General features: G+C 40.4%; 1 protein-coding gene across 1 annotated transcript in view; it reads right to left on the bottom strand.

The window, feature by feature from the left end:
• Positions 1–27,582, bottom strand: part of CCDC171 (coiled-coil domain containing 171) — a 177,429-nt gene that overhangs the window by 64,100 nt on the left and 85,747 nt on the right.

Raw genomic sequence — 27,582 nt, 5'->3', positions numbered from 1 at the left:
TGCATTGCCCCCCAGGTGTGCTGCAATAACTTCAAGAATCATCTTCTCCATAATTTTACCAGGCACTGACATGAGACTGATAGGCCCGTAATTGCTAGGGTCTTCTTTCTTACCCTTCTTGAAAAGAAGGGTCAGTTGGGAGTTTATCATTCCCACCGTCATGGTCCTCTAGCTCAGGGCACCCAAGGTACCAACGGCCCATCATCAGTGTTGAATATGGAGGCAAAGAAGGCGTTAAACGTCTCTGTCCTATGTCCTTTTCTGTGAGGTGACCTTCCCCATCAAGTAGCAGACCTATGTTTTCTTGGGTTATCCTTTTTCTGTTCACAAATCTAAAAAAAACTTTTTTATTGTCTCCCACAGACCTGGCCAGTTTCAACTCTAGTTGGGCTTTGGCCACACAAATTTTCTGCCTACAAACACGAACAGCATCCCTGTATTCCTTCCTCATCACTTGACCCTCCTTCCAGCAGCCGTACACTTTCTTTTTCTGCCTATGCTCCCGTAGAAGATCCCTGGTCAGCCTTCTGCCTTGCCTGCCTGCCTTCTGGTATTTTGGAATCGCCTGATCTTGTGCTTTTAGGAAGCAGTGCTTAAAGACTGACCAGCACTGATGGATGCCAATGCCTTCAAAAGCAGTTTCCCAGGGAACCTTGCTGACTAGTTCCCTGAGCAGCCTGAAGTCTGCTTTCCCCATATCCAGGGCTGAAGTTTTGGTGGCACTTTTCCTTCTGTTATCATAAATTCTAAACTCAACCACTTCATGGTCACTATGACTGAGACGGCCGCCACTTGCCATGTCTCCCACAAGACCCTCTCAGTTCTCCAGCAACAGATCTAGCAGGGCACCTTTCCTAATTGGCTCCCTTAGTACCTGCACCAAGAAGTTATCATCGAGGTGCTTTATGAGCCTCCTGGACCTGCTCATGTCAGGCATGTGGTGATGATACCAGTTGATGTCTGGCAAGTTGAAATCCCCCATAAGGACAAGGGCAGTTGATCTCGAGGCATCTCTTAGTTCTGCAAAGAATAATTCATTGGCATTGTCGTCCTGGCCAGGTGGTCTGTAATAGACTCCCACAATGACATCCCCTTTGTTCGTCCCTTAATCCTTACCCAGAGGCTCTCAACTTTGCCATTGCCAACTTGAAGTTCCACGCAGTCCGGCTCATGCTTCACATACATCGCCACCTCGCCTACCCTGCCTGTTCCTCCTGAAGAGCCTGTAACCATCTATTGCAGCACACCAGCCACAAGACTCATCCCACCAGGTTTCGCTTATGCCAATGATGTTGTAGCTGTGGCACTGGGCCAGGACTTCTAGCTCATCCATTTTATTCCTCACACGGCTTGCATTTGTGTAGAAGCACTTCAAATGCGTCTCCCTACACGTAGCACCTTGTGGAGCTGACTAAAGGACCTCACTGGCACGCAGTCCCTCTGATTCTAGCACACCATCCCTTAGTTCATCACCAGCGTGCCTGGTTTTATCCACTTCTCCCTTCAACTCTAGCTTAAAGCCCTATCTATCAGCTCTGCCAACTCCTGAGCAAAAATCCTTACCCCTCTCTGAGAGAGGTGCATCCCATCTGGTGCCAGCAGGCCCAGTGTCACTTAGACCTTCCCCGTGATCAAAGAACCCAAAGTTCTGCCGGTTGCACCAGTCCCGAAGCCACGTGTTAATGTGATGAGCCCACTTGTCAGCATCGGTCCCCCCAACTGGAAGGACAGAGGCAAACACAACCTGTACCCCTGATCCTTTAAGTAGTTACCCCAAAGCCCTAAAGTTCATTTTGATCGCTCCCATACTTCTCGTTTCTACCTCTTCATTACCTGCCTGAAAGACCAGTAGTGGGTAGTAGTTGTTGGGCTGTACCAGGCACTTGACTTTCTTAGCAAAGTCTCTCACCTGAGCTCCAGGGGGCAACAGACTTCCCTGTGGGTTGGGTCCGGTCGGAATACTGGGCCTTCTGTCCATTTCAGAAGGGAGTCCCCCATGACAGTAACCCTTCTTTCTCTTTTGACAGAAGATGTAGCAATGCGGGAGTAGGCTGCCTTGCCTTAGGCACCGTCTCCAACTGGGACGGGCTTTCATCTACATTGTTGTTCTGACTGTCACATTCTAGACCCTCATACCTGTTACGTAAGGGTAGATGGGAAAGTGAGGTGGGCAGAGATAGGGCTCGCCTACCACCCCAAACAGGAACCTGCCTCCATTCCCCTCCTTGGCCTAGGTCTCCTCCTACTGCCTCATGGGATGAGGGAACTTTTGTCTTCTGCGTAGCAAGAGACACTTGTGCTGTGGCAGGCTCGTGAGTCTGTCTCAGAGAGGGTAGAGTACACCTCCACCAGTCAATTTCTCTCTCTGACTCCCTGATGCTCCTGAGCCTGCTCACCTCCTCCCGAAGCTCCGCCACCAGGCTGAGCAGATCTTCAACCTGGGCACACCTCCCACAGGCAATCCCCTCGCTGCTGCTGTCGGATACTGCCAGAAGACTCGGACACACCCTGCAGCCCAAGATCTGGACAGCAGTGAGTTTCCCGAAGCCCTCCACATGAGTAGCTACATTGGTGACTGTGGCTGGAGAGGCTGCAAGAGATGCGGAGGCCATGGTTTTCTGCCTGGTTGATACCACGGCCAGGTTCCTCGCAAGCAGGTTACAAGCACCGAAGGGAAACACCGCTGCAAAAGAGCAGCCCTCCCTGCTCACCCTGCCTGCGCAAACTGCACCACCACACCGTGTTTGCCCATCCTGGTCGCCACACTCCCTAGGGGCTGTTTTTGAAGGGCTGGGCCTCGATGCTGAAAAAAAGCCCTGCCTGTCCCGATCCCCGGCTCCACTACAGAACACATCTGCCCCGGAGCCAATCACCTCGGCAAGTCAATCCAAAAAAGCTCAAAACCTAGCTAAGAGTCAAAAGCACTTCAAAAAAAGTTAGACAATATTTCTATAAAATAAAGAGGTACAGCACCAAGCAGTATAATCCTGTGAAACAAACTGAAATCTATGGATTGCCTATTTAAAAATAAAAAATAAAAAAATCTCAAGACAATAAAAGCAATCAGTTATTTTAACAGCATACTTTAAGGTACAGTACTACTACCAGAACTCTCTGTTTGGCAATTTACGAAATCCAGGTTGAGGTTAATCACTACTATAAAAATCAATTGTAAATCTACTGTATATCAAGAATTTAGACTAAATATGATATTTTTACCTGGAAAAGAAAGATAAATAAAATCAAAACACAGATTTCCTCATTCCACATGCCCAAAACCAGAAACATTGCTTTCAGAAATTACTCTGATGCCACCAGCAACTATCAAAATCTTGTCTGTACAGCTTAATTTATGGATAATAGGAATTTCAGAAAAATTATGTCCAAATTATTAGAAATGTATTGGCAGGGATAAAAGGAGCCGTCTATCATTTAAGAACAAAGAACATTGCCTTCTTCCATTTATCGTGCTTACTGTTTGTTTATATTAGGCTAAGTCGGTATTGAGGAAACACAGCTATGAAAGCAGAGTGATGTTCCTCCCATGCATATTCTCATCTTTTGACAAAGAAAATGTATTGAGCACCTGTGGTGCAATGCTCTGGATACCGTAACTTTCCCAACCTACTTGAAAAAAGTGCTTTACAGATGCAGTCACAGGACTGAGCTCTGGCCTACGAAGAAGATAATCCTCCTAATACTTTGATGTAAGCATCTGGAGTCTTGCTCCAAGATACTGATATTTTGCTGAGGCGATCGGCTCCGGGGCAGACGTGTTCTGCAGCGGAGCAGGGGACCGAGGCGGGCAGGGCTTTTTGTCCGGCATCGAGGCCACTCGGGGGAGCCGCCGGGACCCGGCTGTCCTCGCGAGGGAGGCTGACGAGGCGAGGGCGGAGCCAGCAGCGCCCCCTCCCAGGCTGTTTAAAAGCTGCCCCTAGGGAGCGCGAGCGACCAGGAGCGCGGCGACCAGGACGGGCAAACAGGGCGTGGCACGTCGAAGGGCGTGGCAGTTCGCGCGGGCAGGGCGAGCGGGGGGCTCATCGTCGCTCTGTTGCAGCTGCCTCTCCCTTCGGTGCTTGTAACCTGCTTGCGTAGAACCTGACCATGGTATCGACCAGGCAGAAAACCGTGGCCTCCGCATCTCGTGAGGCATCTCCAGCCACGGTCGCCAGTGTGGCTACTCAGACGGAGGGCTCGGGGAAACACGCAGCCGTCCAGGTCCTGGGCTGCAGAGTGTGCCCCAGCCTTCTGTCGGTCTCTGACAGCAGTGGTGGGTATGCCTGTGGGAGGTGTGCCCAGGTTGAAGAACTGCTCAGCCAGGTAGCGGAGCTCCGGGAGGAGGTGAACAGGCTCAGGAGCATCAGGGAATCAGAGAGGGAAATTGACTGGTGGAGGTGCGCTCTACCCTCTCTGAGGCAGGCTCACGAGACTGCCACGGCACAGGCGTCTCCTGTTACGCAGAAGACGGAGGTTCACTCCTCCAGCCAGGCAGCGGGAGGAGACCTAGATCAAGGGGGGGAATGGAGGCAGGTGCCTATTCGGGGTGGTAGGCGAGCCCTCTCTCTGCCCACCTCACCTTCTCATCTACCCTTAAATAATCGATATGAAGGACTAGAGCAAGACAATCTAAATGACAAAGTAGACAAACACCCGTCCCAGTTGGAGGGGGCGCCTAAGACAATGCGACCTACACATCGCATTGCCACATCATCCTTCAAAAAAGAAAGAAGGGCTATTGTTATGGGGGGCTCCCTCCTGAAAGGGACAGAGGGACCGATATGCCGACCGGACCCAACCCGCAGAGAAGTCTGTTGCCTCCCTGGGGCTCGGGTGAGAGACATTGCCAAGAAAGTCAAGCGCCTGGTACGGCCCACTGACTACTACCCGCTACTGGTCTTTCAGGCTGGTAGCGATGAAGTAGCAACGAGAAGTCCGAAGGCGATCAAAAGAGACTTTAGGGATTTGGGGCGACTACTTAGAGGATCAGGGGCGCAGGTGGTGTTTGCCTCTGTCCTTCCGATAGGGGGGATCGAAGCTGAAAGACGTACTGTTCACATAAACTCGTGGCTTCGAGACTGGTGTGACCGGCAGAATTTTGGTTTCTTTGATCATGGGAAGGTCTATGCTACACCGGGCCTGATGGCACCGGATGGGATGCGCCTCTCTCGGAGAGGGGTAAGGATCTTACGTCAGGAGTTGGCAGGGCTGATAGATAGGGCTTTAAACTAGAGTCGAAGGGGGAAGGGGCTAAAACCAGGCGCGCCGGTGAAGACCTAAGGGATGGTACGCTAGAATCAGAGGGGCTGTGTGCCAGTGGGGTCCTTTGGTCAGATCCACAAGGTGCTGAGTGTAAGGAGACGCACCTGAAGTGCTTTTACACAAACGCACGCAGTATGAGGAATAAAATAGATGAGCTAGAAGTCCTGGCCCAGTCCCGCAACTACGACATCATCGGCATAAGCGAAACCTGGTGGGATGAGTCCTGTGACTGGGGTGTTGCGATAGATGGTTACAGGCTCTTCAGGAGGGACAGGCAGGGTAGGCGAGGTGGTGGGGTGGCGATGTATGTGAAGCAGGGGCTGGACTGTGTGGAACTTCAGGTCGGCGATGGCAAAGTTGAGAGCCTCTGGGTAAGGATCAAGGGACGAACGAATAAAGGGGATGTAGTTGTGGGAGTCTATTACAGACCGCCTGGCCAGGATGATAGCACCGATAAATTATTCTTTACAGAACTAAGAGAGGCCTCGAGATTAACTCCCCTTGTCCTTATGGGGGACTTCAACTTGCCAGACGTTAACTGGGAGTGCCACACGGCTGACACGAGCAAGTCCAGGAGGTTCATGAAGCACCTAGATGATAACTTCTTGGTACAGGTGCTAACGGAGCCAACTAGGAAAGGTGCCCTCCTAGACCTGTTGCTAGAAAACAGAGAGGGTCTGGTGGGAGATGTGGTGATTGGTGGCCGCCTCGGTCATAGCGACCATGAAGTGGTTGAGTTCAAAATTTACGGTGACAGAAGGAAAAGTGCCACCAAAACCTCATCCCTAGATATGGGGAAAGCGGACTTCAGGCTGCTCAGGGAACTAGTCAGTAAGGTCCCCTGGGAAACTGCTCTTGAAGGCCTCGATGTCCACCAGTGCTGGTCACTCTTTAAGCGATGCCTCCTAGAAGCACAAGATAAGGCAATTCCAAAATATCGCAAGTCAGGCAGGCGGGGCAGGAGGCCGGCGTGGCTGAACAGGAACGTTCTAATGGAGATTAGGCGGAAACAGAGAGTGTTTCGCTACTGGAAGGAGGGCCAGGCGTCATGGAAAGAATACAGGGATGCTGTTCGTGTTTGTAGGGAGAAAGTTCGAGTGGCCAAAGCACAGCTAGAGTTGAAGCTGGCTGTGTCTGTGAGAGAAAATAAAAAGGGTTTTTTTAGATATGTAAATGGAAAAAGGAGAACTAAAGAAAACATAGGGCTGCTCCTTGATAGGGAAGGTCTCCTCACAGACGATGACGTAGGCAAAGCAGAGACGCTTAACGCCTTCTTTGCCTCTGTCTTCAATGCCGATGATGGGCTTCGGGACCCAGGGTGCCCTGAGCTGGAGGACCGGGACGGTGGGGATGACAAACTCCCAACTGACCCTGAACGTGTGCGGGATTTGCTACTCCACCTGGATCCCTACAAGTCCATGGGTCCGGATGGGATTCATCCCCGGGTGCTGAAAGAGCTGGCGGATGTCATCGCGGAACCTCTCTCAATTATTTTTCAACGATCCTGGGAATTTGGAGAGGTCCCGGTAGACTGGAAGCTGGCAAATGTTGTGCCGATTTTCAAGAAGGGTCAGAAAGAAGACCCTAGCAATTACAGGCCTGTCAGTCTCACGTCAATGCCTGGTAAAATCATGGAGAAGTTGGTTCTCGGACTTATTGAGGCGCACCTGGGGGACAAAGCAGTCATTGGTCCCAGCCAGCATGGGTTTGTGAAGGGTAGGTCCTGCCTAACTAACCTGATTTCCTTTTATGATAAGATCACCCGTATGGTGGACCAAGGGAAACCAGCTGATGTGATTTTTTTGGACTTCAGCAAGGCTTTTGACACGGTTTCCCATAGGATCCTACTGGACAAAATGTCCACCATACAGCTAAATAAAAACATCATACGATGGGTGAGCAATTGGCTAACGGGCAGGGCCCAAAGGGTTATGGTAAATGGAGCTGCGTCAGGCTGGCGGGCGGTCACCAGTGGGGTCCCTCAAGGCTCCATTTTAGGGCCGGTACTTTTCAATATTTTTATAAATGATCTGGATGTAGGAATAGAGGGTATTTTGAGCAAGTTTGCTGATGACACCAAACTTGGAGGAGTTGTGGACTCAAATGAGGGCGTAAAGGCCTTGCACAGGGATCTGGACAGGTTGGAGAGCTGGGCGATCACCAACCGCATGAAGTTCAATAAGAGCAAGTGCCGGGTCCTGCACCTGGGACGGGGAAACCCTGGCTGCATGTACAGACTGGGCGATGAGATGCTGGAGAGCAGCCTAGAAGAGAGGGATCTGGGGGTCGTGGTAGACAGCAAGTTGAATATGAGCCAGCAGTGTGCCCTGGCAGCCAGGAGAGCCAATCGTATCCTGGGGTGCATCAAGAACGGCATCGCTAGTAGGTCAAGGGAGGTGATTGTCCCGCTCTACTCTGCGCTGGTGCGGCCTCACCTCGAGTACTGTGTGCAGCTCTGGGCACCACAGTATAAAAAGGACATGAAACTGTTGGAAAGTGTCCAGAGGAGGGCTACGAAGATGGTGAAAGGCCTGGAGGGGAAGACGTACGAGGAACGGCTGAGGTCACTGGGCCTGTTCAGCCTGGAGAAGAGGAGGCTGAGGGGAGACCTCATCGCAGTCTACAACTTCCTTGTAAGGGGTTGTCAAGAGGCAGGAGACCTTTTCTCCATTAACACTAGTGACAGGACCCGCGGGAACGGGGTTAAGCTGAGGCAGGGGAAATTTAGGCTGGACGTCAGGAGGGGGTTCTTCACAGAGAGGGTGGTTGCACACTGGAACAGGCTCCCCAGGGAAGTGGTCACTGCACCGAGCCTGTCTGAATTTAAGAAGAGATTGGACTGTGAACTTAGGCACATGGTCTGAACTTTTGGGTAGACCTGTGCGGTGTCGAGAGTTGGACTTGATGATCCTTAAGGGTCCCTTCCAACTCAGGATATTCTATGATTCTATGATACTAGTGGTCTAAGTGACCAGAGAAACACAGGCTAATATGAACACCCTGGTAAAAAGGGATGCATATTTATTTAACTTTTATTAGATAGCTATCCTCCTACAAGGACTAAAGAGTAGGCTGTTCCACTGTACAGCTTTCGTCACTGACCACAGATGGTGAAGAGACTCACTAAGTGTCAAAAGCTTGTTTGAGCTTCTAATTGATAATGTTTACCAATTGCAAGCACAGGCCTATTAATACCAGGCCTATTAATAACAGGCCTAAGCAATAACAGGGATGAAAGCATGAAGCCCAACTCTTGGAGAAGTATGGTCAGCAATCCATAGTAGGTAACGACAAAGCAATACAGAAATGGTTAAATCAAAAAATCTTAATGTTTTATCATTTTGACAACTTCCACCATTCTTTGGAGAAATCTCCAAAGGATTCAGACTTTTCCAATCAATCACATTGCAATAGCTACGCAAACTGTAAACAAAACAGCTCCCTAAAAACAATTTCAGCATTCATTTGAAGATCCTTGCTACTTTGGGTTAAAGTCAAGCCTTGAAAATTGCTCAAATACAGTATGGAATGTTCTACAGTAATGCCTGCTATGCCTCTCTCTTTTTTTTCTTTCTGCAGATTGATCTAATTAAAACCCTTGATAAACTTTATGGACTCTAATATTTCCAGCTGAGTGACTGAAACCAAGAGGGTGTGCCTCAAGGCAGCAAGGCAACAATGATAAGCAGCAGGTTAGCCACTAATTTCTCAGCCAGGGTAGATTGTGAAAGTGTGATGTTCTGATATCCAAGAAAGTGTTCAGGAGAGAATAGGATAAATCAAGTTTAATAACTCTGCTCCTAATTGTTCCCTCAATGCTCCACTCTAATTACTTGGAGAACTCTCCTGACTGTCACCTGATATTAAGTTGTTGGAGGCTGAGTGTGGAGCAGTGAGATAATCAATAAACATTTAGTGGGGAGAAGAATGAAGATCCCGTTAAGCAGTGGGAACCGGCAGCACCCAAAGCCCTTCTGCTCATGAGAAAACCTATGGGAGAGCCATAGTGATTGCAAAGCAATAATCCAAAGCACTGTTTTTAGGCCTTGAGGCCTTTAGGCAACAGTACATTTGAGAAAAAAAGGTTAACACGGTCACCCTAATTACAGCCCATTTTCACATACTTCATATATAAGCGAAGACAAGCCAATTAGGTAGAAAGGAAGATAAGGGAAGTTTTATTTGTATACTAATTAAACCCCTGATGAAATTAAAGGAAAAACATACAGCTCTGTAATTGTGTCTGAGAAAGGTCACTTCAGGTTCAGTTATCAGAAAAGCACAGCCTTGAGATATTTCACTTAATCCACAATATAGCCCTTATTTTGCTCCCCAGGTCTTACTATTTACAAAAATAAGAAAATTTCAAAACCTGATAGTGCATTTATCTTGAAATGTTTCCTGTGGACAATTACAATTGTTAGAAAGTTAAGGCTGAATGTGATAACAGGGATGGAGGTTTTAAAAACCTACTATGCCTGCACATAGTTTTGTGAAGATGCTGAGCTTTCACTTTCAAGCATAAGTGATTCTGAAACAACTTAGAAGCCAAACTCCAATTTATAGACATTTCATAAAATGACAGTTATTCATATAATTCAGATGTTTAGGCATTCAGGTACTCCTTTAGACTTCACTGCATTTCCTCTACAGTCCACCAAAATCCCATAGTTGGTTGAGTTTTCATCAGCATCCATAAAGAGAGTTCCCTCTAGACATATTTTAGATTTGGACTTCTTTTTCTCCATAAACAGAGTGAAAAACCACTTGTTGGTGAGAACAGCATATAACTGATAGCACTGAAGAAAAATCTAATTGGGTGTACAAAGGATGAGTTCAAATTTCTAAAATAATTTTAACAATTTTTGTTTTTTCGTTAAAACCAGTTACAAAAAGAAACAAAAGCTCAGCATGGTCATTCCTTACCACTCTATTCAAAAGAACAGAGGGATAATCATTCTAGATGAATGATGACAGTCATACAGTTTAAATTCATGCAAAGCATGTGCAACATATTTATACTGAGAGCATGTTTTCCAAGATCAGCAAAGCCAGATCAAACTGCTTACTAAATTCGATATAAACTACACAGAAACAACAACACAGCACTACAAGATACTGAAGTATCTGTGTTATAAACAGATCCGTGAAATTAAAGATTTTGTCTTCAGGATGAAATTTGGTATGTGCATTTTCAATCTAGATACAATATACTATTTTTTAAAAGAACTGTACATTGAATACCCATTGTAAAGGTGTTTTAGGTAAATACCAAATAACTGTCCACAGAAAAAGAATACAAAGTTCAGACAGAATCCATTAATCCACCAGCTAAAATATACAAGTACTTCTCCATTGTCTCATTTTTTGTAAAACATAGGTCATACAGAGCATAAATGACAACTGTCTTTTTTTTTTATCTCTCTTTTCTATATTACATCATCCAATCTGCCTAAATGATGAAGTTAAAACTTGACTTTTCAGTTGGTGAGTGAGAAATAATATGCTGATAAAAGCACATCAAAAAAAAAAATGCAAACACACCCTCACTGGTTAGGAAGGCAGAAGAGTGTTTGAAAATGAAGGAGCAAAACTCTGAACATTTAAATACTTTCTTTCACACTGTTTGCTTTTGAACTTGGTGTATAACACATTTAACAATGTGCATCATGACTATGTATGAATTATGACTCTTCTGGAGTCCAAAATGCTTGTTTAAATGGCTGTTCATGAAATGAAACTAAGAGGGAGTAAAAGAATCCTCTTGCCAAGGAAGAGAAATAACAGCTACTGCGCATACCCTTCTGTCACAATGTACAGAAACTACAGATCTGATTGGAAAACTGACTGCTTTATCAAGCTCTACATAGGTATACTTTTTCTGTGGTGTTTTTTGTTTTGTTTTCTTTCTTTTTTCATCTAGGATATTGTGTGTGTGTGTGTTCTTGCTTGCTTTTTGTTTTGTCTTGTGTTTGTGTTTTTTTTCTTTAAAGATTAGCAGTGACAATCAATATAGAAACTGACAATGTCTGGGCTGGACAAGCAAACAGTGAGGCAGGTCAAAAACTGAATTGCTGGGCTCAGCGGGTGGTGATCACTGGAATGAACAGCCAGGAATTAACAGTGTACCCCAGCAATCATTATCGAGTCTGGTCACATTTAACATCTTCATTAATGATCTGGATGATAGGGCAGAGTGCACCTTCAGCAAGTGTGTTGATGACAAAAGACTGGGAGGAGTAGCTGATATGCCAGAGGTTCATACTGCTATCCCGAGGGACCTCAACATGCTGGAGAAATAGTCGGACTGACAGAAAGATGAAGCTGAACGAGGAGAAGTGCAAATTTCTGTCCCTCGTGAGGAACAACCCCAGCCACTAAAGTATGCTGGGGGGCCCCCAGCTGGAAAGCAGCTTGGCTGAGAAGTGCCTGGGGGTCTTGGTGGACACCAAGCTGAACATGCATCAGAACCATGCCCCTGTGACACAGAAGGATGCATGCGGCATCATATTGAAGGAGGTGATCTTTCCCCTCTTCTCAGCACTGATGAGGCCACATCTGGAGCTCTGAACTCCCTGGTGCAACAGAGATGCAGCTACTGGAGGGAGTCTAGTGAAGGGCCACAATGACCAAGAAAGGACTGGAGTTTCTCTCCTATGTGGAAATGCTGAGAGAGCTTGGACTCTTCAGCTTGGAGTAGAGAAGCTTTTAATGCTACCAAGAGGTAAGAGCAGAAGTAGTAGTACCTTGCAAAAGCTTTCCAAGAGTTCGGGGTAAATAGCTGCTCAGGATAACAGGCAGAAAAAAAGTTGGAAGCCTACAAAAGTTTCTAGCCAAGAGAAGGTCCAATTATTAGTGAGCAGCATTGGATCAATATGCTGGCCTTTAAGAGAAAGTTTAAACTAGTCTAATTTGGTTATGTTCAGTTATCAGTTCAGAAGTTATCAGCATTCAGCTGATCAGTTACCAGTTATCAGCATTCAGAAGGCATGTGTTACTGACTTAAACTAAATCTTTTTAAGTGGCTTTCTTCCAATGATTTATTTTGCTTTTTATATTCAAGTAAAACTAACATTCATTATTGTTGTTAATATAACACACTGCTCTTCATGAATGTCTTATTTTCTTTATTAGTATATCTTATTATTCTTTATCAGATAAGAAGACATCTTTAGAAATAACTGTATATGTTTTTTCACCCTAAAAGCAAACATTATCATGTAGTTATTACTTTAGGAAAATAACATCGGTTTCAAGAACAAAAATGAGAACTATGTTTATATGTTTATGTTTCAATGGCCACAAGCATTGAAACCTCCATTATTCCCTTGGTTTCTAGCCATACAAGAGCACCACGGGGAATTTTGGTTGCAAACAGACAGTCTGTTAAGGTGTCTAGTGGGGCTCCCTGATAAAGTGGACATCTACTCTGCTTTTTGATCATTCTTGTAAATTCAATGCTGTCAGCAAATGCAATCTTCAGGATAGCCTCTGAGTGCCCCTCAAAAGACAGTCTACAGATAACCTAGAGAAATCTTGGATCTTTCAAAGGTCTAAACACAAACCATACAAATGCAGCAACAGTTAATAGTAAATACACATATTTAATGTGAACTGTATTCTCAGTGTGCATATCTGCAATGACAATCAAATTACAGTAATTCAAACTACACAGTTGAATTTCCACAGCTTGTTTGTTTTAAATTCTTCATTATCAAGAACAAATCAAAACAAAATATTTGGATGAAAAATCTTAGGGAAAGAAGTTCCGTGGCAAAGAAAAATAATCATAGCAGAGATTTCTCATCAATACATGAAAAAGAACATCTAAGGCATATATTTAGAAATGTAACAACAAACAAGATGGATTTAGACTTCTCAACTGGAAACCAAACTTTGCAATATCAACATACTATATCTGGATTCACAGTGTGTTTCAGAGTGGCTGCAGTATGGTCTTAAAACAGTTTGAAATGAACTCCATGTGGCTGTTGTGCTCTTGCAAAACAGAACTAACCTGAGGCTGACCACCCATGACATGTTTTCACATGCCCTTTAAACTCCTCTAGAAAAAGAAACATGAGCGTATTCAAAAAGACATTTGAATGAGATGTATCTGCTTTACAGAAAAAGCAGCGATTTATTTATATTTTTTTTAACCTACGTGCTGCTGGACCTTCAGTCTTAAAACAGCAATCTTTTCACATGCTGGCATTCTGAGAAATGACATATATGATGACTGTTCTCTTAAGTATGTGGTGTAGCACAGAAGCAGTTAAACATACCTTACAGATCACAGTTTATCTAACAAAGTACTAAATGGCTTGTCTTTGGAAGTGCCTCATATAATGAGATAACAGAAGGTAAGTGGAGCTACTAAGCAAAACATTAACACTAATCAGCAAAATAATTTTAACAGATAACCAACAAAGCACTGGTTAATTAAGGAATACTTTCAGGCATGTCTTCACATTTCTGATACGGTATTGGGTACAATTGTCTGTGATTGCTCTGTGTAAGAAAATCCCATAAAATTAGAACACAAACTATACAACTATACAACATGACTAAAGCTTTACCAAATCACTATCATAAAGTCAAGTAGTCATGTAAAGAAAACTAGAAGTAAAATGATTGTGCACGTGGCTCAAAAAGCACTTGTAATACAGTTACTTTAAAAGATCTAGAACCTAAACATTAAGAAAAATCTCAATTAAAAAAAAAAAATACATTGCGGATGGTCACTCAAATGATGGGAAAATGTATACATTTTCATCTTGCAAGAGATTTTTCTTAGACAAATTATCAGAAGTTGTAAGCACTCATATTCTGAAAGCGAATATCCCTTCCTATATGTATCTAGACAGTCCATTTGTTAACTGAAGCACCATGCAGACATCCAAGCAAGTTTAGGTACCAAAAGCACTTTACCTGCATTAGTTCAGGATAGATTACAGTACCTCAAAGATGTAAAGATAAGTTAATTTTTTTGTTGTTGTTGTTGCTACTATGCAGACTTATTTCTCAAGAGAATATATTTTCTGATCAACTAGAAAGGAATACATTTTTCAATTGCATTAACTCAAAATGTTTAGAACAGAATGACTGAAAACGTTTTTTGAAGTCAATGAGCTGTGGATGTTTTAAAGTTACCATGAACTTAAAAAAGCTTACTAATTTAAACACTGTAGCTATTCCTGAATAATTTCACATCATGACACTTGTTCCAGAATAGACATACTATTCACATGTCTCTTGGTTCCAAAGTAAGTGAAACTAAACAAAACTTCTGAAGTTTTTATGTGATGTAATGGCAAAATACAAAATGGCCACACATAGAATACAGAATGGTTTACACTGGAAGGCACTAAGGTAGATTCTCCTGGGATGTTAGTACTAACAAGTAGTAACAAGTAACACATCAGTGTTAAGATGTTTGTAGTCCTAAAGCCTAAGGACAGCATGTTAGCTAGGTACATCAATGCATTTGAGCAGAAATGTAAGTTGAAAAGCCATCTCAAATGATGGATGCCCTTGTGAATACTAAAATGAACTGGGCAAGTCAGACATATGCTAATTCAATCAAAGACAATAATGAAACCCTACTTCTAAACAACATTTTGGAAAATGTTAATAAGCATAACAAATTTACGCACGTGACAATCTAGAAATTTATATTGTCTTGTGAGCTAAGTGAATTATGTTAGTATTAGTAGAAGGCTGCAGAGAAGAAGAATACTACCATAACAAAACATAATCAAAGACAATTTTAGAAAAGCCTAGGCTTAATCATTCTGAGATTTAATTGGATTTAAAAAAAAAAAAAAAAAAAAAAGAAAAAAGAAAAAAACGATGGTGAGATGGTGACTATAAACATTTGAATTCATATGCTAGGTGGTACAACTATAAGATCATTCATTCCTTGTTCATCTCTGATGTGCTACCTCCTCTCCTGCCACTGATTGCATTGCACTTTTTTTTTTCTTTTTTTTTTTTTTTTTTAAATTTCAGAAACCCGAATCACTACGAATGAGGGAGGTGGGTTTCTTTGTTGTTAAAAAAAAAAAGGACAGATGTTTCTTCATTGTCTTTGGAAAAAGTGAATTCCTTTGCTACCATAAAAGCTAAGCCTTTGCAGTTGCAGGCTAGACAGCCCTGCAGCAGCAGCAACAGCTTTTCCATGCTCTGGCAGTGTCATGCTGTCAAATTAGTTACTTACATGCCACAGAAAAGACAATTCTATTTTTTGCCATTGTTACATTTTTTACTCTGACAGAGCCCCTGCCTTAGAGTTCTTACAGTGCAAGGCTAAAAAAAAGATGGTAGATACTTGATAATATGAAAGAGGGCTTCTCATAATTTTCTCATGTTCCTGTATAGAAGTCAGGTAACAAACTTTACAGGTGCAATTGTCATACTGCTAACACCACTTTCTGCTATATACAAGCATCTGCAATACTTTTGCTTAATTGTGCTTCTTATTATCTAACTGTGCACCTTTATAAACAGTGTACAATATAAGGTATACATGGTCCTTACCCTTTGTTATGGTTTACAAGTGTTACTGTATGGTACTGTACATATACAGAAATACTCAGTTGGATATAGAAGCACTGAATAACCTAGCACTGCCAAGTCTACCACTAGACAAGGCCTCTAAGCTCCACATCTACACGTTTCTTGAAGACCTCCAGAGATCGTGACTCAACCATTTCCCTGGGCAGCCTGTTACAATATCACACAACCCCTTCAGTGAAGAAACTTTCTTCATCATATCCGTGATGACACAACATACTCCACTGACTTGAGCTTCACCGTAGGTAAACTGATTTCAAACCATCTGTCTCTGACTATGTCCTATTGGTCTTAATAAATCTTTTTTTATCAGTAAGATTTCTAAGTCCAGGAACAGAGTATTGCAAGTTCTAAAAAAAAAAAAAAAAATTCTTCCATTGCATCTGCACCACTGAATTTGTTTGGAATATTTTTAAGCCACAACAGCTATTTAAGATAATTCAGGAGCAGGGAGAAAAAGGTCATCGATGACAAAGGAATATTACCTACAGTTTAAATAATCACAAATTCATTCCCATTGTTTATTTAAAATGGCATACACAGTGTGAAGTCAGTAGGAATGTGGACACAGACTAAAAAGGCATCAGGGACACAGTAAGTCACACAGCACTCTGTTTCAGAACTAAATTGAAGAAACAAACGCTATGGGATACTAGGGCTACTAGTATCTACTAGGATACTAGGATACTGGATACTAGGGATACCAGTCTTAACTTCAGACATTGGTTCAACAGGGAGAACCCTAAAAATCTTGATTATAGTTTCAAGGTATCACCTAAACAGAACTTAATGTTTGATTCTGAGAAAGAAATTACGCTTACCCTGAGTCCAATACAGTCGTTGTCCCTGCTGAGTCACTTAACTTTTCCTCCTGGAAGAGGCTGCTATACAGCTCCACCTGACAGTGGTGTGTTAGGGTGGGTCATCACATCAGGTACTTATGGACAACACCAAGAACACCAATTTACACTGACTAAAGTTTTGATATTGCTTCAGCAAAATTTTTTCTTTTTCTTTAACTAAAAGAATTGGTCAAATCCATCATTTTATTTTTTTTAACAGGAAACATTAAAGTAGGCTTAGGCAGATTTATCAGTTTTTATACAGCTTACATTCAAAAACTGTGTTCCTTTTCAGAGTTCTAACCACACTGCACACATTTGTATTCAAGTAGATGTGTGTTTCTGCAGACAGTCCCAAATGCTGTTTAGTGAATGTATGCATATTTAATTTTAATATCATGCCACCCACACTCTACTGCATGAAGCATCTGCAGGGCGAAAACACACATACATGATACACGCACATAAAAACTTCATCCCTTTTACTCTTTAAACCTCAATAAAACAGAAATGAATTTACATTATTATATAATATATCATTATATATATATTATATTGCTTATATATTATATAAGCAATAATTGCTTATATTATATTATATTATTGCTTATATAGTATATAAGCAATAATGTAATATATAAGCAATTTTGCTTATTTAATATATATATTAAATAAGCAAAAGATATTGCTTATATATTATATAAGCAATATATAACTGATATTATATATATATATTATATTGCTTATATATATTATATTACTTACATATATACATACAATATATCATTTCATACTAAAAAGATCTGTATTTTTTTAATGCAGGTCACCACTGTCCCTCTTCATTAAAAACTGGAGAGTGGTCGGTCTTCTCAGCAGTGTTATAAATGGCTCAGTCTTCAAAATAGGATTATAATCAAAGTTTACAATTTATTAAAGGAATAGAGGTAAGCAAACAGCGCATATATATATATACATATATATATATGAACACATATAACAGCAGAAAGAACAGATAGAGTAAAACAATATTTAACAAATACAAAAGGCAAATTTAAATCGTTCCATTGAAAAAGCTTCAAAGATTATCACAGCCCAATATTCAACAAGAAGATATAAGTACTATAAAGGCATATTGATTGGGTGTCTCCCTTCCCTCTGGATACGCTTTGTGGTGCACCAAATGCCAACAGAGAACACAAACTCTAAATGAGGAATACATTTCTCTGAGCATGGTGCCCACAGATCCTGAAGCTAACATGATACTCACTGACAGCAATAAATCACTGCAACTATTAAATTGAATCACTAGTCATATTTTTCACTGTAATAAATGTGGCTTATTATCAAATACATTGGATACCACAAAAAACAGTAACTTTATTGAATTTTTTTTCCCTTTTTTCAAAAGAACACATTTTTTCATTCTCTCAGCTAAGAAATGTTCTTGTACAACAGCTAACTTGGAAAAATCATGAGACTTACCTTAGAACTGAGAAGCTTAAATTAGTCATTTTTGATCACGTAACTACTTATTTTATAGTCTACACACAAAAATAAAATAAATAAGGTGGGTTTACTTCAGCTGAAAACTTTTAAATACTATTTTATTAAGACAGCAATAAGATGCAAGACCTTCAATAGGTTTCCCATAATGCATACTGTAAGCTGCTTTGAATTAGTTATCCTACTACACTCTTGAAGAGCTTCCACACTTACCCTGATAAAAAGATATCATAGGTACAGGTACTGGAAGCTGACAGTGGTAGAAAATTTGAGGGGATAAAAAAACTACCAGCAACTTGCCCTTGAAAATCAACCAATACCTAAAAAACATACAACCCTATTAAATTCAAAATCCATCTTACGAGAAAGTTAGACATAACTGCTTTCACTGTACGTAGCTAAGAAAGGGGGGAAAATACAAAGGAATGCATCTCTAAGTTTAGTCTAAACCTAGATATACCTCGTTATATTTAAACAGGTGTTTAAGAGTTAGTTACTTAATGTTTCACAAGAAGATATAAAAGATCTCTGGACAGTTAACTTCACACAAACAGCAAGGGAGATCATGGGAAAACCTGACTAAGGTGAAAAAATAAAGGGGCCCTAGAGACAGCCTAGTTAAGCAGCAGCAAGAAGCAAATCTTCGTATAAAGGGCTTGTATATCAAGAACTTTACAGCAGAAAGTCCTACATGTTGATATCTAAATGACCAGCAAAAAATGGGTTTAGAACATTAAAAAACAAAAATCAAATGGTGTTTTAAAGATCGATTGATTTCCACTGCACATTTCAAGGTAACAAAGTTACTTTGTAGTTGAGCCAATAAAATAACAGATCTGCCAGGAGCTGGATTTAACATGAAGTTTTTCTGTACTCTTGAATGAAAACTGAAAGATAGTTGAAGGTCTTGAAATAACAGGAATAAGTGGTATGTAAGTACATACACTTAATAACCACACACTGTAATTATGCAATAATCCCATTTTTCTTCCGAATTACATGTCAATAAATCTCTCACTGCATTATAAATTCCAAGGTCATGGACAGAGGTGTTTATTATTATAATTAAAATTCAGCAATAAAACCATTAAGCCTTTAGATTCTGATATTTTTCCACTTATTTTCCCCTTCACCAAAGGGAGAAATAGTTCCTAAAGACAGAATGCATGGAAAATATTGGACTATTACTTTTAAAGGACTACAAAAACACTCTGCCTCATTCAATTACTTTCTAAACAAAGGAAAAATAAATAAATTTTGACAGAATATCAGATTTTTAATATTATTTTTAAATAATAACGTAGCAAACAGACTTCAAGAAAAAGTACTCCCTGAAATGGGCAACATTACTACACTGCAAAGATATAAATAAAGGCATTCTGGATTTCACTGTGTATCAGTCATTAATAAATTTAACCCAAAACCACAAAGTCTCAGCCATCTGATCAAGTACTCAGAAGTAATTTGCAGACCAAACTATTGTTACTTGCAATTCTTGTTTCCACATTAGTTCTAGGCAAAATTCTACCTGTCTTGGTCACCTGCCTTAGTGGAAGGGTGCTTGTGTGCGTAATTAATAAAAATGACTGTTGAAATCAGAATGCTGAATCAGACCAGCATTATCAAACTAATTCCATAATTTTCTATAAAAAGAAAAACCTATTTTCCTTCTTATTGAATGGAAAAAAATATATATTCTTAATTGGAAATTAACTCCTAGTCTTAATTAGCTCCTTAAAGATTACCCAAAGTGATCTTATGTAGCCATTACTTACTTCAGAGTTCTTTTTCAGTGCCTAAGTTACACCATAATTGTCATAATGGTGAGAGCATCTATCTCAGTTATCTTCAACTGTTTTGACACGTTAAAAGTAAAATACAACATAAGGGTTTGGTGGTTTTTTTTATTAGATAAATACTCTTTTTTACCTTGTGAATTTTAGCATAATGTCTAACTGGCAGTTCTTTTCACTGTTCTGTCATTGTAAAATAGATGTCATTTTTGAGATTATTTTCTTTAAGGGTAATACAGAATTGCCAAACAGATGCTTAATATTCTTACTGTTAACCAATAAACATTTTCTAGTAGAACAATATAAAAAATAACAAAACACTCACTTGATATGAAGTAAGTATTCCAACTGCAATGTAAAGTCTTAAAATCTCAGTAAATTATTACTGGCATATTCAACTCACAAAACTGGACAAAAGGGGGAACTGCTGAAGAATGAAACAGTAAAAAAAAAAACAAATGCAATGCCAATATCATTTTAAAATAGGAGCGTCTAAGTGAATTATGTTTGACTGATGCAAAAATTTTAATTGTACTGAACTTCATGTTCAGTAATACACATCCTACCACATAACTGCAAACCTTGTTATTTCTCATGTTCTGCTCATTAGTTATGTATCTTCCAGAAAGCCTGACTCAGAAAAGCTAAGGCAGACCTTCAAGAACTTAGTTGCTGGATTGTTTCGTTGATGACTCCAGAGCAAGAACCACCAAGAACCACTTTTCTAACCACCATGTACTGACCTCAGTCCCTCCAGACTTGTGCATACTGATGAATGTTCTAGGCACACAACAAAGGAAATACACCAACGTAACAATCTGACTGTAAAGTTAGCTCAGTGAGGAAATGCAGAGGATCAATATTTTTAATAAGGTGATCCCCAAAGTGGAAAAAGAACAGGGCAATCCTTCAATCTTGAATGTTAAAGGAAGGATGGCTGTGCAATAGAACATGTAGACTTGCTTTCAAAATGCTAAACACAGTATAATTATCTCTAAGAGAAAAATCGCTTTACAAATTACTGATATTAAAAAGAAAAAAAGCAATCAGAAAGACAGTAAGATGGACAAACATGTCGACATGATAGACAGTAACATGGACAAACATCATGGAGAGATATATCAGAACTGTAGATTGAGAAATAGAATGCAGTCTTCAACACCATTGGTGTCTTTTTCTTGACTGTCAAGTGAAGCTCTCAGGTTCAGTCCACAACAGGATGCTCTCTGTTTGACTCATCTGTTGGGTAAGGACAGTACCTGCTAGGAGGAAGCCTGGGAAGACTGTGCCTTCCCACATTCCTGTGTTCCACGTGCAATGCAGTACAATCTTTAAACAAGAAATCACATAGGGCCAGCTTCAGGGAAGGATTTTAGTAGACCTAACTCTTTGAACACTGTCTAACTAAGTAGTTATCAGTAGTGGAAGTTATGTAAAAGAGCAGGAGAATGAGCAAGCTCACGTATTTTACAAATACTGTTAATGCAAATTGAAATATACGACAAAGCTGTTTAACCTGTAAGTTATTATAATAAAACATATGACCTCTTTTGACTAAGAATAGGGCAGATGGCAATGCTAATCCATTCTTAGCTACTTTATAATTTATTCCAATGTTCAGAACAGATTATGGAAACTAAAAATAATAAAAAATAATGAATTATGAGTTTTAGTTGCTAACCTGTTCAGAAGAGACCTTGCTTCTCTTCAACGTACTAAATTTGATTAATACTAAGTTTCTAGTAAGTTAGACACAAACAGTAATGAGCCACATTGCTTTCTTTAAAGAACAGCCTTAATTTGATTTAATTGAGCAAGGCACAGAAACACAGTTTCTTGCCAAAGTGGCAAACAAGTTTCTGGGAATCAAAAGTACAGCTCAGTACAGCCAAATCTTAACAGCCTTTTAAATTCAGATGCCAGAGAGTTTTAAAAAATCCCCCAAATATTGCTCTTTTTACAGTGACTGCAACCTTCACTGTTCTATTTGAAAAGCAAGAAAATCACTTACAGTACAGAGCTGCAGTTTACATCTGCAGGAGAAAACAAGAAAAGCCAAAGATCAACCTGAGTTGACACTGGACAGTATGGTGTCAAGCAATGAAAAAGGCTTCTCCAAGTCTTTCAATGTCAACAGCAAGAGAAGGTCAAAACATTGGACTGATAACTTGAAGTATAAGATCACCTAATAAGTAAGGAGGAGGAAAAAGCAGAGGCATTTAATGCTTTTTTCACCCCAGTATTTAACAGCAACAACAGATCTTGGGCTGCCCTGACCTTGGAGTTGGAGGACCATAACTGGGGGAGCAGTGACTTTCTTTTACAGTGGTCACTGACACTGTAAAGGAACAGTTGTATCTGCTCAATGTTTGTAAGTCCATAGGGTTTCACAGGATTCACCCCAGGGCACTGAAGGCATTAGCAGATGTTAGAGCAGGAATCCTCTCAACCATTTACCTGCTGACTGCAAGCTAGCCAGTGTTATACCCTACAGCTACAGGAAGGGCATAAGAGAAGATGCAGGAAACTACAGACCTGTTGGTCTAACCTCAGTCCATGGAAAAGTTATGGAGAACATTATCAGGTATGGTCAACATGGGTTTATTAACAGAAAGTCCTGCCTTACTAATATGATTTCCTTCCATGATAAGGTCACCTGCTGGTGGATGAAGGGAAGACAGTGGATTTCCAACAGTAGAGTTCAAAAGGTTGTAATGAGTGGGGCTGCATCAGGCTGGCAGATGGGCACTTGTGGTGTTCCTCAGGGCTCAGTTCTAGGGCCGGTTCTGTTCAGTGTTTGTATCAGCGATTTGGATACAGGGATGGAGTGCATCCTTAGCAAGTTTGCTGATGATACTTAACTGGGAGCTCCTGTTGGCTCACAGCAGGAACAAGAGGTCTTCCAGAGGGATCAATATACACTGGAGCATTGGGCAATCATCAAAGGCATGAAATTCCCCAAGGTTAAACATCAGGTACAGCACCTGATACGGAGTAATGCTGGACACTGGCACAGTTTTGGAGACCAGTGGATGGAGACCACCCCTGCAGAATGGGACTTGAGGGTGTTAGTCAACAGCAGGTTCAACATGAGCCGGCTGTGTGCCCTGACAGCCAGGAGAGCAAGTTTCACTGAGGTGCACAGCATGTTTAGAGGTGATCCTCCCTCTGTATTTAGCATTGGTGCAGCCTCGCCTTGAATACTGTGTGCAGGTCTGTGCAGGAAGATGCCAGTCTCTGCTCCTGGTCACCGATGGCAGGGCACAAGGGCACGGCACAGAGCTGTGCCAGGGGAGGGCCAGGCTGGGCGTTAAGAAACATTTCTGTGCCGTGAGGGTGGTCAGGCACTGGGACAGGCTTCCTAGCCGGGTGGTTGGTGCCCTGTGCCTCTCAGTGTTCACGAGGCGTTTGGACAATGCCCTCACTAACGTGCTTTGGCTGTTGGAGAGCCCTGTGGAGGTCAGGAAGTTGGACTACAGGGTCTTTGAGGGTTTCTTCCAACTGAACCTCTCTATTCTATTCCTCACATAAGTTAAGCCTTTCTGTAAGTGGGAATGTGGCAATCATTTACAGAAACAGACAACTATAAAAGTGATTTTCAAAGCATGTGCAATGGTATTAATTAAATAAATTGTTGTATAAATACATTAAATAAATGTTGTATAGATAGGTGGAATTATTCTTCAGGAAAAATATGTCTATAAATATTTGAAGAGAAAAGGCAGAAAACCCCAGAAAATTATGTATCATTTTCACCTCAAATCCACACCAAACCTGCTCAGGAAAAACATCCACTTGAACAAATCTAGAAATCCCTCTCTCCATCAGAATCTAATTTATCGGGATGAATCTCTTCAGCAAGAGATTCTACACCTTCTGAACACAGAATATGTATATAATGATTTAAATGAAATAGCTAGTGAAAGCAAACACTCCAAATCTTCCCATCAGAAAATGCTTTTTTGTGGTGATATCAAAGCACTTGAACAAGACTACTTTCTCACACTGTCATAAATCAACAGTAGCTTCACTAAATTCAACATAGTAAATGAAACAAAAATTTAGTCAGGGTACAATCTTCTTCTGAAATATGTGTTTCAGACTATTTTCAGGCAGATCAGTAGCAAGTTACATGATTTAGCATATATTGCTGTTGAAACCTGAAATGAACAGAGTTATTCATTAACAATTTACAGGACATGCTCCATAAATTAAAGCTCAAAAATATATTGCTTTTGTTACATGTACTAACATCCCTAAAAGGAAGTAAATCTAAATATACACAGTTCTTGCCAATAGGAAGAAAAAGTATTTTACTGGAATTAAGACATGCTTGTATAAGGAGTAAAAATTATGTCTGCTTTACAAGCCTGTTTGGCATTTGTATAAAAAGTCTCTTCAAAGAAAAGGGAATTGAAGCTAGTAATTTACCTCATCTAATAAAAAAAAAAAAAAAAAAAAAAAGTGGTATAAAAGAGTTGCTTAGTTCCAGCTGACCTTGAAATGTAATTGGCTACCTCAGATGTCTCTATGGTATATGCCATTAAGAAGATAAAAATATACAGGATTAAAATCTGAACCGATAAAGCTAAGAAATTAAGTATTACTCCTTTAATAAGGCTACTTTGTGAAAGTACATGAATACCAAAATATCTCCTTACTGATTTCTATTGAAGTGTGGATAAGTTTCAAAATAAGTTATCAAAAGTACAAATGTCAAATATTTTATTTTTCCCCTTCTTACCACTATATAAATTACAAATGAAGACTTCAAGGCTAGTTTTCTTTTTTACTCCAGGATTCTATACTCCACAAGAAATCATTTGTACACCACTATATTATCCAGATTTTTGTATGTGCTTAGTCCAGACTGAAAGATTATTTCATATCTTAAAATGAAAGCATATTTTTCTATTTTTTATTCAGTGCAGCACCACCTTTTTCTATACTTCAATACTACTGAAGAGATTAAATTGTAAAAGCACCAAGTTTTACACAGTCAGTTTTATAAGCAACAATTACCAGAGATTAGATTATTCCTCTGTACTGTAAAATAAGAGCTACAAAAAAACAATTTTAAGTCACAAAAAAAGATGAGCCAAGACAAATGACGTGCCACTTAAAACATCACGGCAGAGGCAGAGACCATTCGTGCCTATCCTGAATACAGCTATGAATAAAGAGGGATTGTGGTAAACTGTAGCACAAAAAAAGCTTAAAGGCATTTTCATAAATTAGGAAAAGAAAAAAGAAAAAAAAAAAAAAAAAAAAAAGAACACGTAGCATGCACAGCTCTGTCCTGGTTTCAGTTGGCATAGACTTAATTTTCTTCACAGAAGCTCATATGGTGCTATATTTTGGATTTGTGACCAAAACAGCCTTGGTATCACTAATGTTTTGTCTGTTGCTGAGCACTGCTTCCACAAAGACTCCTGCTTCTCACGCTGCCCTATTACTGAGGAGGATGGTGGTTCACAAGAAGCTGGGAAGGGACACAGCCAGGACAGCTGACCCCAACTAACCAAAGAAATACCCTGTACCATATTAAGTGTACAGCAATGAAAGCTGGGGAGAAAGATGGAGGGAGGTCACATTTAGAGTTGTATTTGTAAAGTAACCATAGCTTATGATGGAGCCCTGCTTTCCTGGAAATGGCTCAGCATCTGCTTGCCAACAGGAAGTTGTGAATGAATTCCTTATTTTGCTTTACATGTGTGCACTGTTTGTTTTTTGTTTGTTTGTTTTTAGCTAACCTGTCTTTATCTCAGCCCGCGAGTTTTCTCATTTTTACTGTTTTTAGCTAACCTGTCTTTATCTCAGCCCGCGAGTTTTCTCATTTTTACTGTTCCACTTCCCTTTTCTGCAGGAGAGTGAGCCAGAGGCTGTGTGAGGCTCAACTGACTACTGGGGTTAAACCACAAAAAGCTCAAAGTAAAAAGAACTGTTTTTACCCCTTGGTAAGTAGTTTGTGTTAGACTGTCACTTGACGTTAGGAGTTATTTATTTAGCACAGGTTTGGAACTGTTTTTTGGTTTAACACAGAGACTGTAGAAAAACAACGATAAAAATTAAATGGTGATGATTTAGGAAGTATGCATTATAAGATCAATATGCATGATAAGAGGTCAAGAAATACCAGATCTTGAATCTAGGTTGTCATATTACTACAACAGATTTTGTTTCCTTTTTTTATACAGTGATAGGCCTTTATAACCACAGTGCAATTTTATGCTAACTAGGGTAGCCAACGTCAGGAAAGAATTAAGAGACGATCAATCAACTTTCTAATACCTACACAGAAGTTAGTAACACACTAATTTTAATTGCTACAGTTACTATGGGGCAAGTATGGTAAGTTCATTTAGTTAGTTTAAATTCATCCATGGAAAAAATTGAGAATTACAGGGTAATACATCTAGAAAAACAAACCAGCGTAACTGTAAGTGGTCAAAGTTGCAGCTTTAAGACTTATTTTATCAACTTTTGTAGCCTTTATCCTATCACTACAGCTACATGTGTATTGTTACATTGTACTGTATCTTTACAAGCTCCAGTAAGTTATTATCAAGTATTAAATCAAGTTGTTCCAGTAGCCAACAACTGCTGGGGGTTGCAGAAATAGGGTGCATTTCTGCACAAGCGCTGTCTAAAACATAAAATATCTATCTTTTAATTAATAAAGCCAAGAAGCTGTTAAATCTTATTCAGTAACCAATAATCCATTTAATAGATTTGTTTAAAACTCGATCATATATTTTAAATGCTTACAATTGATTTTGCCTCATCTCTTCCAAACAAATTCAAAGGAAGGATTTGCATATCAAGTTTAATATGGTGGAGTACCATACAGCAATGTATAAAGAGTAGAACCTAATGAAGATTTCATGTAGCACCTGTGTTTTATTTCTTCCCTTCTTTATGATCCTAATATTCATTTTAAAAATTTTAATCAAGTATTTCCCAAACAAGCCTAATGGCTTATACATACTTCAGTTGCATCTGAAACAACAACAAAAAAAAAAAAGCAATAGTATTAAGAAGTAAACTGACTTGAACAGACAAATTTAATAGACTCTTACATTGAAATGAAACACCCCCAGCTAGGGGCCTAGGAGGGGGGCAAACCATAAAAAATAAATATTAAACTGAAAGTATCATTGTCTTTCCCTTTTAACGAGATGCGGCATTTTAGTAAGTAATACTGCTGATGAAAACCCTTTAATAACTTTAGCAATATCCTTCAGCTTTCTCCACTGTGTACCACTGCAGACTGTAACTCCTTGTTGCAAGTTATCCTCCTTGACATCCCTATTCATTGTTGTATTTTCCAAAATCTTTTTTGACATTTAGGTTCTCTTTCTGCCTCTTGACCTTTCTTACCACTCCCTTCCTAAATCTTCCTCAGAATTGTAACTGCTTCTATTTCTCTAAATACCAGTGAGGCACTCTCTTCTGCTTAACTATCATTTCACAGAAGAATACTGGGAGGTGGATAGTAGTAGTGGTGAAGAAGAGGAAGAAGCAGCAGAACTTGCTTTAAATAAAAAATAAGCAAAAGCTGCAGAGCTAAACTCACCATGCATTACTGGCCTATCAACACAATGTTTCTT

This window comes from Aythya ferina (genome assembly GCF_964211825.1).
Source record: "Aythya ferina genome assembly, chromosome: Z".
NCBI classification, from domain to species: Eukaryota; Metazoa; Chordata; class Aves; order Anseriformes; family Anatidae; genus Aythya; species Aythya ferina.
The sequence above is the reverse complement of the archived record's forward strand: the minus strand, read 5'-3'. Positions and strand labels throughout refer to the sequence as shown.